Here is a 12,553-nt window from a genome sequence, read left to right as displayed (position 1 = left end):
CTCCAGCTGCGTGCATTTTTCCATTTGGTTCAGAGGAGAAACCAAACTGCCACGAATGATTTATCATCGAATAGATATGTGAAAAACACCTTGAGGATTGATTCTAAACAACGTTTGCCATGTTTCTGTCGATATTATGGAGTTAATTTGGAAAAAAGTTTGGCGTTGTAATGACTGAATTTTCAGGGTTTTTTCTTAGCCAAACGTGATGAACAAAACGGAGCGATTTCTCCTACACAGATAATCTTTTTGGAAAAACGGAACATTTGCTATCTAACTGAGTCTCCTCATTGAAAACATCCAACGTTCTTCAAAGGTAAATGATCTTATTTGAATGCTTTTCTTGTTTTTGTGAAAATGTTACCTGCTGAATGCTAGGCTTAATGCTAGGCTTAATGCTATGCTAGCTATCAATACTCTTACACAAATGCTTGTGTAGCTATGGTTGAAAAGCATATTTTGAAAATCTGAGATTACAGTGTTGTTAACAAAAGGCTAAGCTTGTGAGCAAATATATTTATTTCATTTCATTTGCAATTTTCATGAATAGTTAACGTTGCGTTATGGTAATGAGCTTGAGGCTATGATTATGCTCCCGGATACGGGATTGCTCGACACAAGAAGTTAACCCAATGACCACTGATCGTCTTGAAATCTAGCTTGGTCGATAGCCAATGAGCTGAGGTAAACGGCAATGTGTAATGGTTATGTGTTGGAAGACCAACCCATGTAGTAAACTCCGGCGTAAAGACGGTCATTCGCCATTGAAGATTCATACTGGAGCCACACGTTACGCACAGCACTATTTTGGTAAAGCGCATCTTCAGCTGTTTATATATCAATCAGTATGGCGACTATGTCAGAGAAAGCTAAATCAAAGTCTAGATATACAGATGTAAACACAATTTTAGAAGAAATTGATCGGGAAAGTGAGACAGAGATTGTTGGAGGACGATTAAATTTAGCTAGGATAGCTTTTATTCCCAAATGGAGGAATATTTTTTTAACGGAGAGGACATCGATTTGGACTGGTAAGTTCTTCTCATGCTAATACCGTTGTTTGAAATTAATAATATAAAATATTATTTGTGATTTTTATTTTATTTTAGTAGCAATATATAAAAATGTAATGAAATGTGTAAAGTACACTATACATTGTGGGTGGGGGTATGTTTGTATGTGTGTGTATGACCCATAGCCTATATGTGTGTGTGTGTATATATACATATTGTGGGTTAGAGGGAGCATGGCCGAGATGCATGTGTCTAGCGCTGCACCCCACCCCACCCCCACATGAAATAGCCTATTTGAGGCTGTTGAGGGGAGGGCAGGCCCACAACAATGGCCAAAGTGAAATGGAGACAGTCGATACAGCTGGTCTGTTGTAATATAATAAAGCCAGTAGATCTGGCTGGTCTGTCATAATATAATAGCGACAGTAGATCTAGATGAAATGTCATAATATAAAATAGACAGCAGATCTAGCAAGTCTATAATAATATATTCAAACTTATGTTCGCTGTACTCTATATATATATGTTTATTATACCTGTTGATACAGGGCTCATATGTGAAACTATTCTAACTGAACATTTTCTTGCACAGTTACACTGACTCCGAATGGGAGCCCCCAGTGCCAAGGTGTCCATCCCCCACTGAAGCTGGTTCATCCTACACAAGGAAATGGCTAAGAGCTGTGGAAAGCCTCCCATCTCACAGCTAGCTTTCAGAGAGCTGCTCATCAAGGAGCTTGCTGGCTACAGCACCACAGCACCACTGCACCACATTCTGGCCCCTCTACCTCTGTCCCTTCTGCTCCTGCCACAAGTGGTGTTCATCTGCCCAAATGTATTTCTGCAGGCATGGATGTGCCTCAGGGACCAAAGTCCCCCATCACCTGCACCACATGCTTGGTGACCCTCTGCTTTACAGCAGAAAGAGACTGCTATGGCACCTGGCATCACAGCAGCACAATATTGTGTGCAGGACTGAGGGTCTTCCAAATATTGAAAGTGTTATTTTGTAAATGTATATATATTTTTTCATGTTTTTGTGTGTTAGAATACCGTTTTGGTATTTTGTATATAGTTATTCCATTTAAAATGTATAACTTCACCAATTTGGCCACTTGGGTACATTTAGGCTACTTGTGTGGAACACATGGGTGATTTCATGATAAATGTCATGTATAGCACACTCATTTTAGAAGTTATCATTCTGAAATTACTGGTGTACTGGTGCCCTCTTATGTTTTTCACTGAAAGTGACCCTATCATCCTATCTGAATGTTTGTTTTGTCTTGTTCATTTTAAAGATGATGACACAACAATAAAAATACAAAATGTATATTTTATTCAATGTATTATCTAAACCAGATATATTGTGTTATATTCTCCTACATTCAATTCAAATTTACACAACCGTCAGAGTGTTTTCTTTCAAATGAAACCAAGAATATGCATATCCTTAGTTCTGGGCCTGAGCTACAGGCAGTTAGATTTGGGTATGTCTTCAGGCGGAAATTGAAAAAGGTAGGGGGCTAGCTGTAAGAGGTTTTAAACACCTTGCAGAACTTGGGGAGAACTATCATATACTGTACTCTGTACCAACTTCTGCCATACAATTGTATTACTAAAGGATAATCCTAATTCTTAACTTCTCTAGTGTAGCATTCAGAATTTTGGATGCATGCCCAAATTAAACGGCCTGCTACTCGGGCCTAGAAGATATGATTTATATATAACTGGTAGATTTGGATAGAAGACACTCTAGTTTCCAAAACTGTTAAAATAGTGTCTGTGAGTATAACAGAACTGATTTGGCAGGCGAAAACCTGAGAAAAATCCATTCAGGAAGTATTATTTTTTTGGGTTTTGTAGTTTTTTATTCAATGCCATTACAGTATCCACTGACTTAGGACTCAAATTGCAGTTTGTATGCCTTCCACAAGATGTCAACAGTCTTTAGAATTTGTTTCAGGCTTGTATTCTGAAAAATTAGGGAGTAAGGCCCGTCTGAATGAGTGGACCCTGACGTGTCACAGAGCTTTTTCATGAACGCGACCGAGAGAGTGCCTTTCTTGTTTACCTTTTATATTGACGACGTTATTGTCTGGATGAAATATTATAGATCATTTAGGCTAAAAACAACCTGAGGAATGAATATAAACATTGTTTGACATGTTTCTATTAACTTTTCGGATACAATTTTGATTTTTTTGCCTGTTTTGACTGCTTTTGAGCCTGTGGATTACTGAAGAAAACGCACAAAGAAAACTGAGGATTTTGGATATAAGGAGACTTTATCAAACAAAAGGAACATTTATTGAATAAATGAATGTCTTCTGAGAGCAACCATATGAAGATCATCAAAGGTAAGGGATTAATTGTATCTCTATTTCTGACTTTTGTAACTCTTTACTTGGCTGGTTACTGTTTGTAATGATTTGTCTGCTATGTTCTCAAATAATCGTAAGGTATGCTTTCGCCGTAAAGCATTTTTTAAAATCTGACACCGTGGTTGGATTAACAAGAATTTAATCTTTAAACCTTTGTAAAATATGTTTTGTTTTCTGAATTTTTATAATGAGTATTTCTGTATTTGAATTTGGCACTCTGCAATCTCACTGGATGTTGGCCAGGTGGGACACTAGCATCCCACATACGCTAGAGAGGTTAAACAAAGAGTCTGTGTTTCCTTTCTACTACCAATTTATAAGTTTGATAATTATATAGACCTGTGGGACTCCCGGGTGGTGCAGTGGTCTAGGGCACTGTATCGCAGCGCTAGCTGTGCCACCAGACACTCTGGGTTTGCGCCCAGGCTCTGTAGCAGCCGGCCGCGACCGGGAGGTCCGTGGGGCAACGCACAATTGGCCTAGCGTCGTCCAGGTTAGGGAGGGTTTGGCAGGCAGAGATATCCTTGTCTCATCGCGCACTAGCGACTCCTGTGGCAGGCCGGACACAGTGCACGCTAACCAAGGTCGCCAGGTGCATGGTGTTTCCTCCCACACATTGGTGTGGCTGGCTTCCGGGTTGGATGCACTCTGTGTTAAGCAGTGCGGCTTGGTTGGGTTGTGTTTCGGAGGACGCATGGCTTTCGACCTTCGTCTCTCCCGAGCCCGTACGGGAGTTGTAGTGATGAGACAAGATAGTAATTACTAACATTTGGATACCACAAAATTGGGGAGAAAAATGGGGTAAAATTTTTGAAAAGAAAAAGAGAATTATATAGACCTGTATACCTATATAGAATCTGTTGAAGAAATTGACCAACAAAGGACAGGCTGGCCGACGACCCAATGAGGGTGCAGAACGCCTTCCAGAACCGAGGGCCCCGGTCAGAGACCATGTCGACTGACAGTCCATAGATCCGGAAAACGTGCTGCACCATGAGCTGGGCTGTCTCCTTGGCAGAGGGTAGTTTGGTCAGAGAAATGGAAAACTGTTCTACCACCACCAGAAGTGTCGTCGAACAAAACCATTGTCTGGCGGGAACCTGGGTGGCAGGCCAGCCTGGAGGAGTTGACCCACTCCAGAACCGTGGAGTGGATTGTCAGGCACAAACGTCCGGTTATCAGGACCCCCCTGGGGTTTAGCTGGGAGCGCTGTGCCTCCCAGAACTGTTTCCCTACACCCCAGCTGAGAGCTGTTGCTCGGCACGAGGTGGCAAGGATGGTCTCGGGTTGCAGAATCCAAGAATGTCAAGATGCCTGCACTATCTCGCAGTTACAGTGGGGCAAAAAAGTATTTAGTCAGCCACCAATTGTGCAAGTTCTCCCACTTAAAAAGATGAGAGAGGCCTGTAATTTTCATCATAGGTACACTTCAACTATGACAGACAAAATGAGAAAAAAATATACAGAAAATCACACTGTAGGATTTTTTATGAATTTATTTGTAAATTATGATGGAAAATAAGTATTTGGTCAATAACACAAGTTTATCTCAATACACTGTTATATACCCTTTGTTGGCAATGACAGAGGTCAAACGTTTTCTGTAAGTCTTCACAAGGTTTTCACACACTGTTGCTTGGTATTTTGGCCCATTCCTCCATGCAGATCTCCTCTAGAGCAGTGATGTTTTGGGGCTGTTGCTGGGCAACACGGACTTTCAACTCCCTCCAAAGATTTTCTATGGGGTTGAGATCTGGAGAATGGCTAGGCCACTCCAGGACCTTGAAATGCTTCTTACGAAGCCACTCCTTCATTGCCCGGGCGGTGTGTTTGGGATCATTGTCATGCTGAAAGACCCAGCCACGTTTCATCTTCAATGCCCTTGCTGATGGAAGGAGGTTTTCACTCAAAATCTCACGATACATGGCCCCATTCATTCTTTCCTTTACATGGATCAGTTGTCCTGGTCCCTTTGACATTCTCCCAATCTTCTTCTGGATCATCCAAATGCTCTCTAGCAAACTTCAGACGGGCCTGGACATGTACTGGCTTAAGCAGGGGGACATGTCTGGCACTACAGGATTTGAGTCCCTGGCGGCGTAGTGTGTTACTGATGGTAGGCTTTGTTACTTTGGTCCAAGCTCTCTGCAGGTCATTCACTAGGCCCCCCCGTGTGGTTCTGGGATTTTTGCTCACCGTTCTTGTGATCATTTTGACCACACGGGGTGAGATCTTGCATGGAGCCCCAGATCGAGGGAGATTATCAGTGGTCTTGTATTTCTTCCATTTCCTAATAATTGCTCCCACAGTTGATTTCTTCAAACCAAGCTGCTTACCTATTGCAGATTCAGTCTTCCCAGCCTGGTGCAGGTCTACAATTTTGTTTCTGGTGTCCTTTGACAGCTCTTTGGTCTTGGCCATTAGTGGAGTTTGGGGTGTGACTGTTTGAGGTTGTGGACAGGTGTCTTTTATACTGATAACAAGTTCAAACAGGTGCCATTAATACAGGAGGACAGAGGAGACTCTTAACATTGTGTGACTAGGGGGCAGTAGTTTCATTTTTGGAAAAATAACGTTCCCGTAGTACATGGGATATTTTGTCAGGACAAGATGCTAGAATATGCATATAATTGACAGCTTAGGATGGAAAACACTCTAAAGTTTCCAAAACTGTAAAAATATTGTCTGTGAGTATAACAGAACTGATATTGCAGGCGAAAGCCTGAGAAAAATCCAATCCGGAAGTGACTCATCTTTTGAAAGCTCTGCGTTCCAATGCGTCCCTATTGAGCAGTGAATGGGCTATCAACCAGATTACTTTTTCTCCGTATTCCCCAAGATGTCTACAGCATTGTGACGTAGTTTTACGCATTTATGTTGAAGAATACCCGTAAGCGGCTACATTGCGCAAGTGGTCACCTGATGGCTCTCAGAGTGATTCTCGTGTAAAATACAGAGGTAGCCATTAATCCAATCGGTTCTGCTGAAAAACCAATTGTCCCAGTGGATATATTATCGAATAGATATTTGAAGAACACCTTGAGGATTGATTATAAACAACATTTGCCATGTTTCTGTCGATATTTTGGAGCGTTTTCGTGACTGCAATTTCCGGGCGATTTCTCAGCCAAACGTGAAGAACAAACTGAGTTATTTCACCTACAAAAATAATATTTTTGGAATAAAGGAACATTGGCTATCTAACTGGGAGTCTCGTGAGTGAAAACATCCGAAGCTCATCAAAGGTAAACAATTTAATTTGATTGCTTTTCTGATTTCCGTGACCAAGTTACCTGCTGCTAGCTGGACAAAATGCTATGCTAGGCTATCGATAAACTTACACAAATGCTTGTCTAAATCAAATCAAATCAATCAAATCAAATTGTATTTGTCACATACACATGGTTAGCAGATGTTAATGCGAGTGTAGCGAAATGCTTGTGCTTCTAGTTCCGACAATGCAGTAATAACCAACAAGTAATCTAGCTAACAATTCCAAAACTACTACCTTAGAGACACAAGTGTAAGGGGATAAAGAATATGTACATAAAGATATATGAATGAGTGATGGTACAGAGCGGCATAGGCAAGATGCAGTAGATGGTATCGAGTACAGTATATACATATGAGATGATTATGTAAACAAAGTGGCATAGTTTAAAGTGGATAGTGATACATGTATTACATAAAGATGCAGTAGATGATATAGAGTACAGTATATACGTATACATATGAGATAAATAATGTAAGGTATGTAAACATTATATTAAGTAGCATTGTTTAAAGTGGCTAGTGATATATTTTTCATTAATTCCCATCAATTCCCATTATTAAAGTGGCTGGAGTTGAGTCAGTGTGTTGGCAGCAGCCACTCAATGTTAGTGGTGGCTGTTTAACAGTCTGATGGCCTTGAGATAGAAGCTGTTTTTCAGTCTCTCGGTCCCAGCTTTGATGCACCTGTACTGACCTCGCCTTCTGGTAGCTTTGGCTGTAAAGCATATTTAGAAAATCTGAGATGGCAGGGTGATTAACAAAAGGCTAAGCTGTGTCTCAATATATTTCACTTTGCGATTTTCATGAATAGGATTTTTGTCTGGGAATATTTATGTCCGTTGCGTTATGCTAATTAGTGTCAGTCGATGATTACGCTCTCGGACCCGGGATGGGGAGTTACTAGAGGTTAAAGAAGTTACAGGTCTGTGAGAGCCAGAAATCTTGCTTGTTTGAAGGTGACCAAATACTTATTTTCCACCATAATTTGCAAATAAATTCATTGAAAATCCTACAATGTGATTTTCTGGATTTTTTTTCTCATTTTGTCTGTCATAGTTGAAGTGTACATATGATGAAAATTACAGGCCTCTCTCATCTTTTTAAGTGGGAGAACTTGCACAATTGGTGGCTGACTAAATACTTTTTTGCCCCACTGTAACTGCGAGATAGTGCAGGCATCTTGACATTCTTGGATTCTGGGCCGATATGAGAGGGAGAAGTTGAACCGTGTGAACAGCAGGGCTCATCCAGCTTGCCTGGAGTTGAGGCGTTAGGTGGTGCTGAGACACTGCAAGTTTTTGTGGCCGGTCCATGCGATGAACGGATGTTCTCCCCCTTCCAGCCAGTGCCTCCATTCCTCCAACGCCATCTTCACTGTGAGAAGCTCACGATTTCCCACATTGTAGTTTTTCTCTGTGGTGTTGAGGCGATGGGAGAAGAAGGCTCAGGGATGTAGCTTCAGGTCGAGGGCAGAATGCTGGGACATTACCACCCGCACTCCTACATCTGACGCATCGGCCTCCACCACGAACTGGCGGGAAGGGTCAGGATGAACCAGGATGGGAGCAGTGGTGAAGCGGTGTTTGAGGTCTCGGAACACCCGGTCAGCTGTAGGAGACCACGTGAATAGAATCTTGGGAGAAGTGAGTGCTGACAGCGGGGAAGCCAATGTGCTGTAACTCCAGATGAAGCGGCAATAGAAGTTGGCGAACCCAGGAAACGCTGTAGCTGCACTCTGGACGAAGGCTGGGGCTAATCCACCACCGCTCTCACCTTCCCGGGATCCATCTGGACACTCCCAGTGGAGATGATGTACCCCATTAAGGGGATGGTGGCGCGATGGAACTCGCACTTCTCTGTCTTCAAAAACAGCTGTTTCTCCAGGAGGCGTTGAAGAACCTGTCGGACATGGTCTTAGGGGAAGCAGGAGAAGATGAGGATGTCATCAATTTAAAACAAAGACAAACCGGTTCAACATGTCGCAGAGAACATAATTTACCAGAGCCTGGAATACAGCAGGGGTGGTGGTGAGGCCAAATGGAATGACCAAATACTCGTAGTGGCCGCTGGCTGTGTTGAAGATGGTCTTCCACTCATCCCCCTCCCGTATCTGCATCAGGTAGTAGGCGTTCCGTACATCCAGCTTCGAAAACATGGTGGCCCCCTGGGAGTGGCTCAAAGGCCGAGGAGATGAGAGGTAGTGGGTAGCATTTCCTCACTGTTATGTCATTGAGTCCCCGGTAGTTCTCCACAAAGAAGAATCCTGCACCGTTGGGAGAGGACGAAGGATGTATAAATCCTGCAGCTAGGGAGTCCTCAAAGTAGGTGTCCATAGCTTTGGTCTCCGGTCCCGACAACAAATTTAGTCGTCCCTGGGGCGGAGTGGTGCTAGGGAGAAGGTCAATCCCGCAGTCATAAGGTCGGTGTGGCGGAAGTGAAATGGCCCGGGCCTTGTTGAACACCTCCTAAAGGCACCTTCCGAGCCCCCAGAAAGACGTCCCGGTTGCAGGTCGTGCTGACTTCAGTCACTGGGCGTGGCAGAACGGACTCCAGCCCATGATGGCACCAGTGGACCAGTTGATGAGGGGATTGCATCACTGGAGCAAGGAGAATCCCAATACCACGGGAATCTAAGGAGACTTGATGAGCAGTAATCGAGTAATCTTGCTGTGATTCCCTGGAACCCGTAGGTTGATGGGAGTGGTACTACGAGTGACTCAGCCTATAGAGCACCCGTCCAGCGCTCTAACATCCATAGGAGTGTTTCAGCTTGGAAGCCAGGGTAGTGTCCAAAAAAACTCTCATCGGCCCCAGAGTCAATGAGGACCCGGAGAGATTTAGACTGGCCTCCCCACAGCAGAATGGCATGAACAGGGGTGCGAGCAAGGGAAACAGGAAAGTTCTCCATATGGCCCACCAGAGTACTCCTACCAGTGAGCCTGATCTCTTTCAAAGGACAAGAGGACAGAAAATGACGAGAGTCCCGCAATACAGACAACTCTTAGTGTAGATCCTGTATTGCGGTTCCGCTGGCGATAGCCTAGCTCTACCTAGTTGCATAGGCTCGGGAAGCGGTGACTCAGCCATCTTCGGCGACTCTCGGGGAAGGTCAGGAATCCTCGGGTTCTCTCAGCAAATGGATTGTCAGGGACTTCTCGGGATGACTCGGAGGCAAGGTGGAATCCCTGGATGTGCGAGCGAAGCTAAATTTCCAAACCCTCCGTTGTTTTCGTAGTCGTCCATCAATTCGGATGGTCAAAGTGATGAGGGAATCGAGATCCGTAGGTAAGTCAACATGAAACACTTTCGTGTTCAGGCATATAGCTGGGAACAATTACACTAGGCCTTCCTGTAGGCTATAAATCAGAGAGGTGATTTGATTCTCCCTGTGGTCAAGAGTGAACATGGCCCAATCCCAATGGACACCTAAACCCTATGTCCGATGCACTTGTGAAGATCTGAGAGGATTTGATTGGTAGAAGCAATATGGATAATTTCAACATAATTGCAATAAAAATGGCAAGGCAGATGTATTACCATCTTGCATACACCTGTCAAATCTTCTTAGATCTCCATAAGTGCATAGGGTGTAGGTAGTCTATGGGTGCCATTTGGGTTTGGGCCCAGCTTCACCTGACGGCCGCTGTCCACATCTCTGTGGTTCTGAACCTGAGATTCGCAGGGATTTGGTCAACCTCTGTCCATCGTGTTGAATTCCCACTAATGTTGTTATTTGCATTCTTGGGTTTGGTCCACTTGTTTGTTTGTCTTTTCTTTCTCCTCATGACAAAGTCACCACAAAGAGTTCTCACATTTAAGCTGTGATGAGCGCCAGAGTGCACAATACCACGCTGTGGGGGCAGAAAAGTGCATAATAATTGTGATGATGGCCATTGTGCACACTGCATGCTGTAAGGGTCAGTATGCACTATACCAAATGCCAGAGGGAACTCATAACAATGATAAGTAAGGGCCGCCCACAGTGGCCTACACTGTAAGACTTTAATTTCAACAGTAAAACACTGTATTTTACAGCATTTCATGCTGTAGATTGCACTGCATTAAAATGCTGAAAAATACCATTGTTAACTTCTTACGGATCATTAGGACGCTAGCGTCCCACCTCGACAACATCCGGTGAAATTGCAGAGCGCGAAATTCAAATTACAGAAATCGTAATATTAACTGTAATTCGGAAGCTTTCTGTAAAAATGACTCTAACATACTGTATCTATTATAATAGCTTATGCCTACTGTAGATTAAAATGATCAATTTCAGGCGAGACACATGAAGCTCAGACAATTCTTGAAGCGGCTGTGAAGTGGAATAATATTTTCATCAGCTGCTGGGTAGGTACCTTGCCTTGTTTATAAGTATATTTAACGCTTGCCAACGTTGAATTACTGAATATTTCCTTAGCTAACCTAGCTAGATAGCTGACTAATGTTTGCTAGCTAGCTAGCTCAAATTGACAAATGCCATTTCGGTCTGCTCTAAATTTCTCGTAAATATCTAGCTTTGCGACCTAGAAAAACATCACCCAGAGAATATTGTGATTATAGGCTGTAGCGCAGCCTCTGAGTGCCATAGAGAATACACTGAGCGCAGTGTAGGAAAATGTCTTGTTTCTACCAGTTCAAAAGATTACATATATTTTTTCGGATTGACACCTAAACCATGATGGGCCATACTCGCGAGCCGCGAAACCTGATGCGAATGACCAGTGCACCATGTTGTATCAAGGTGCCTGCCGACCTAAGGTGCAATGTCACCGGTCAGCTGTAGCCTAACACAGTGCCAAGTAGGATAGCAGCCATCACAAAAATAACTAATATTGGTAGCCATCCAGATGTGATATATTCTACTCAATGGGGAGAGCATAAATGTTTAAAAAAAACTTAGCTCTCATCTGCGCTACATAAATCATTGTTTTGTAGGCCAGGATTGTCCATACAGCCTCTCATTTGTTTAATTTAAAAAACATTGTTTCAAAATGTCACAGTATTAGCTAAACCTGTTCACTTTACTAGTAGTACACAAACATTTGGTGAACCAGCTAAAAAGGAAAATGTTGTGACTCTTGCAAAATAATCTGTGGTATTGTATAGGCAATAGCAATGTTTTATTAGTTTGCTAGGGTTCGAAGTAGGTGTAGGCTGTCTTATTTATATTTGTTCAATGCCTCAATTGATTTCATGAGCTAAATATGGATATATGCTGTAGGTTCGAATCAACCCAAGATGAATCCTGAAAATGGAACAAAGTGCATCATTCAATCAAATGTATTTATAAAGTCCTTTTTACCTAAGCCGATGTAACAAAGTGCTGTACAGAAACGTAGCCTAAAACCCCAAACAACAGGTAATGATTTAGAAGCATGGTCTCTAGGAAAAACTCCCTAGAAAGGCAGGAACCTAGAAAGAAACCTAGAGATGAACCAGCCAAACAAGTGGATATTTGTCATCGAATATTCATAACACAGCTCATTAAATTGCATTTTTCCCTCGACATCTCAACCCAATTTGTTAGGCTACACAACCATTCCCTTGAATACGAACAATGCATTAATTAGAATCCAAGGGAATTGAGCCCATCCCTGTTAACCAGCCAAAGAGAAGTCTGGTCCCCTCGTGCATCTTTTATATAAACCCAGTGTCCAGTCATAGATGTGGCATGCCTATCACCTGCAAGTGCTTACAGTGCGCACATCTCTCTGACTCTTTAGAAGCTCTGTGACGGCTCTCTCTCTTTGCTCCCTCTCTTATCTCTCAATGAGTAACACCAGTGTGGGTCTGTCACCAGTGTTGCCCCTCAATAGTTTCGGGAATGTGCTGATGTTTCTTTTCAGCATAGTGTTGGCAGCCGCAATTACTTTCCTCAAC

The sequence above is a fragment of the Oncorhynchus nerka genome, linkage group LG13, assembly GCF_034236695.1.
Source record: "Oncorhynchus nerka isolate Pitt River linkage group LG13, Oner_Uvic_2.0, whole genome shotgun sequence".
Taxonomy (NCBI): Eukaryota; Metazoa; Chordata; class Actinopteri; order Salmoniformes; family Salmonidae; genus Oncorhynchus; species Oncorhynchus nerka.
This window is presented reverse-complemented; position numbering follows the sequence as displayed.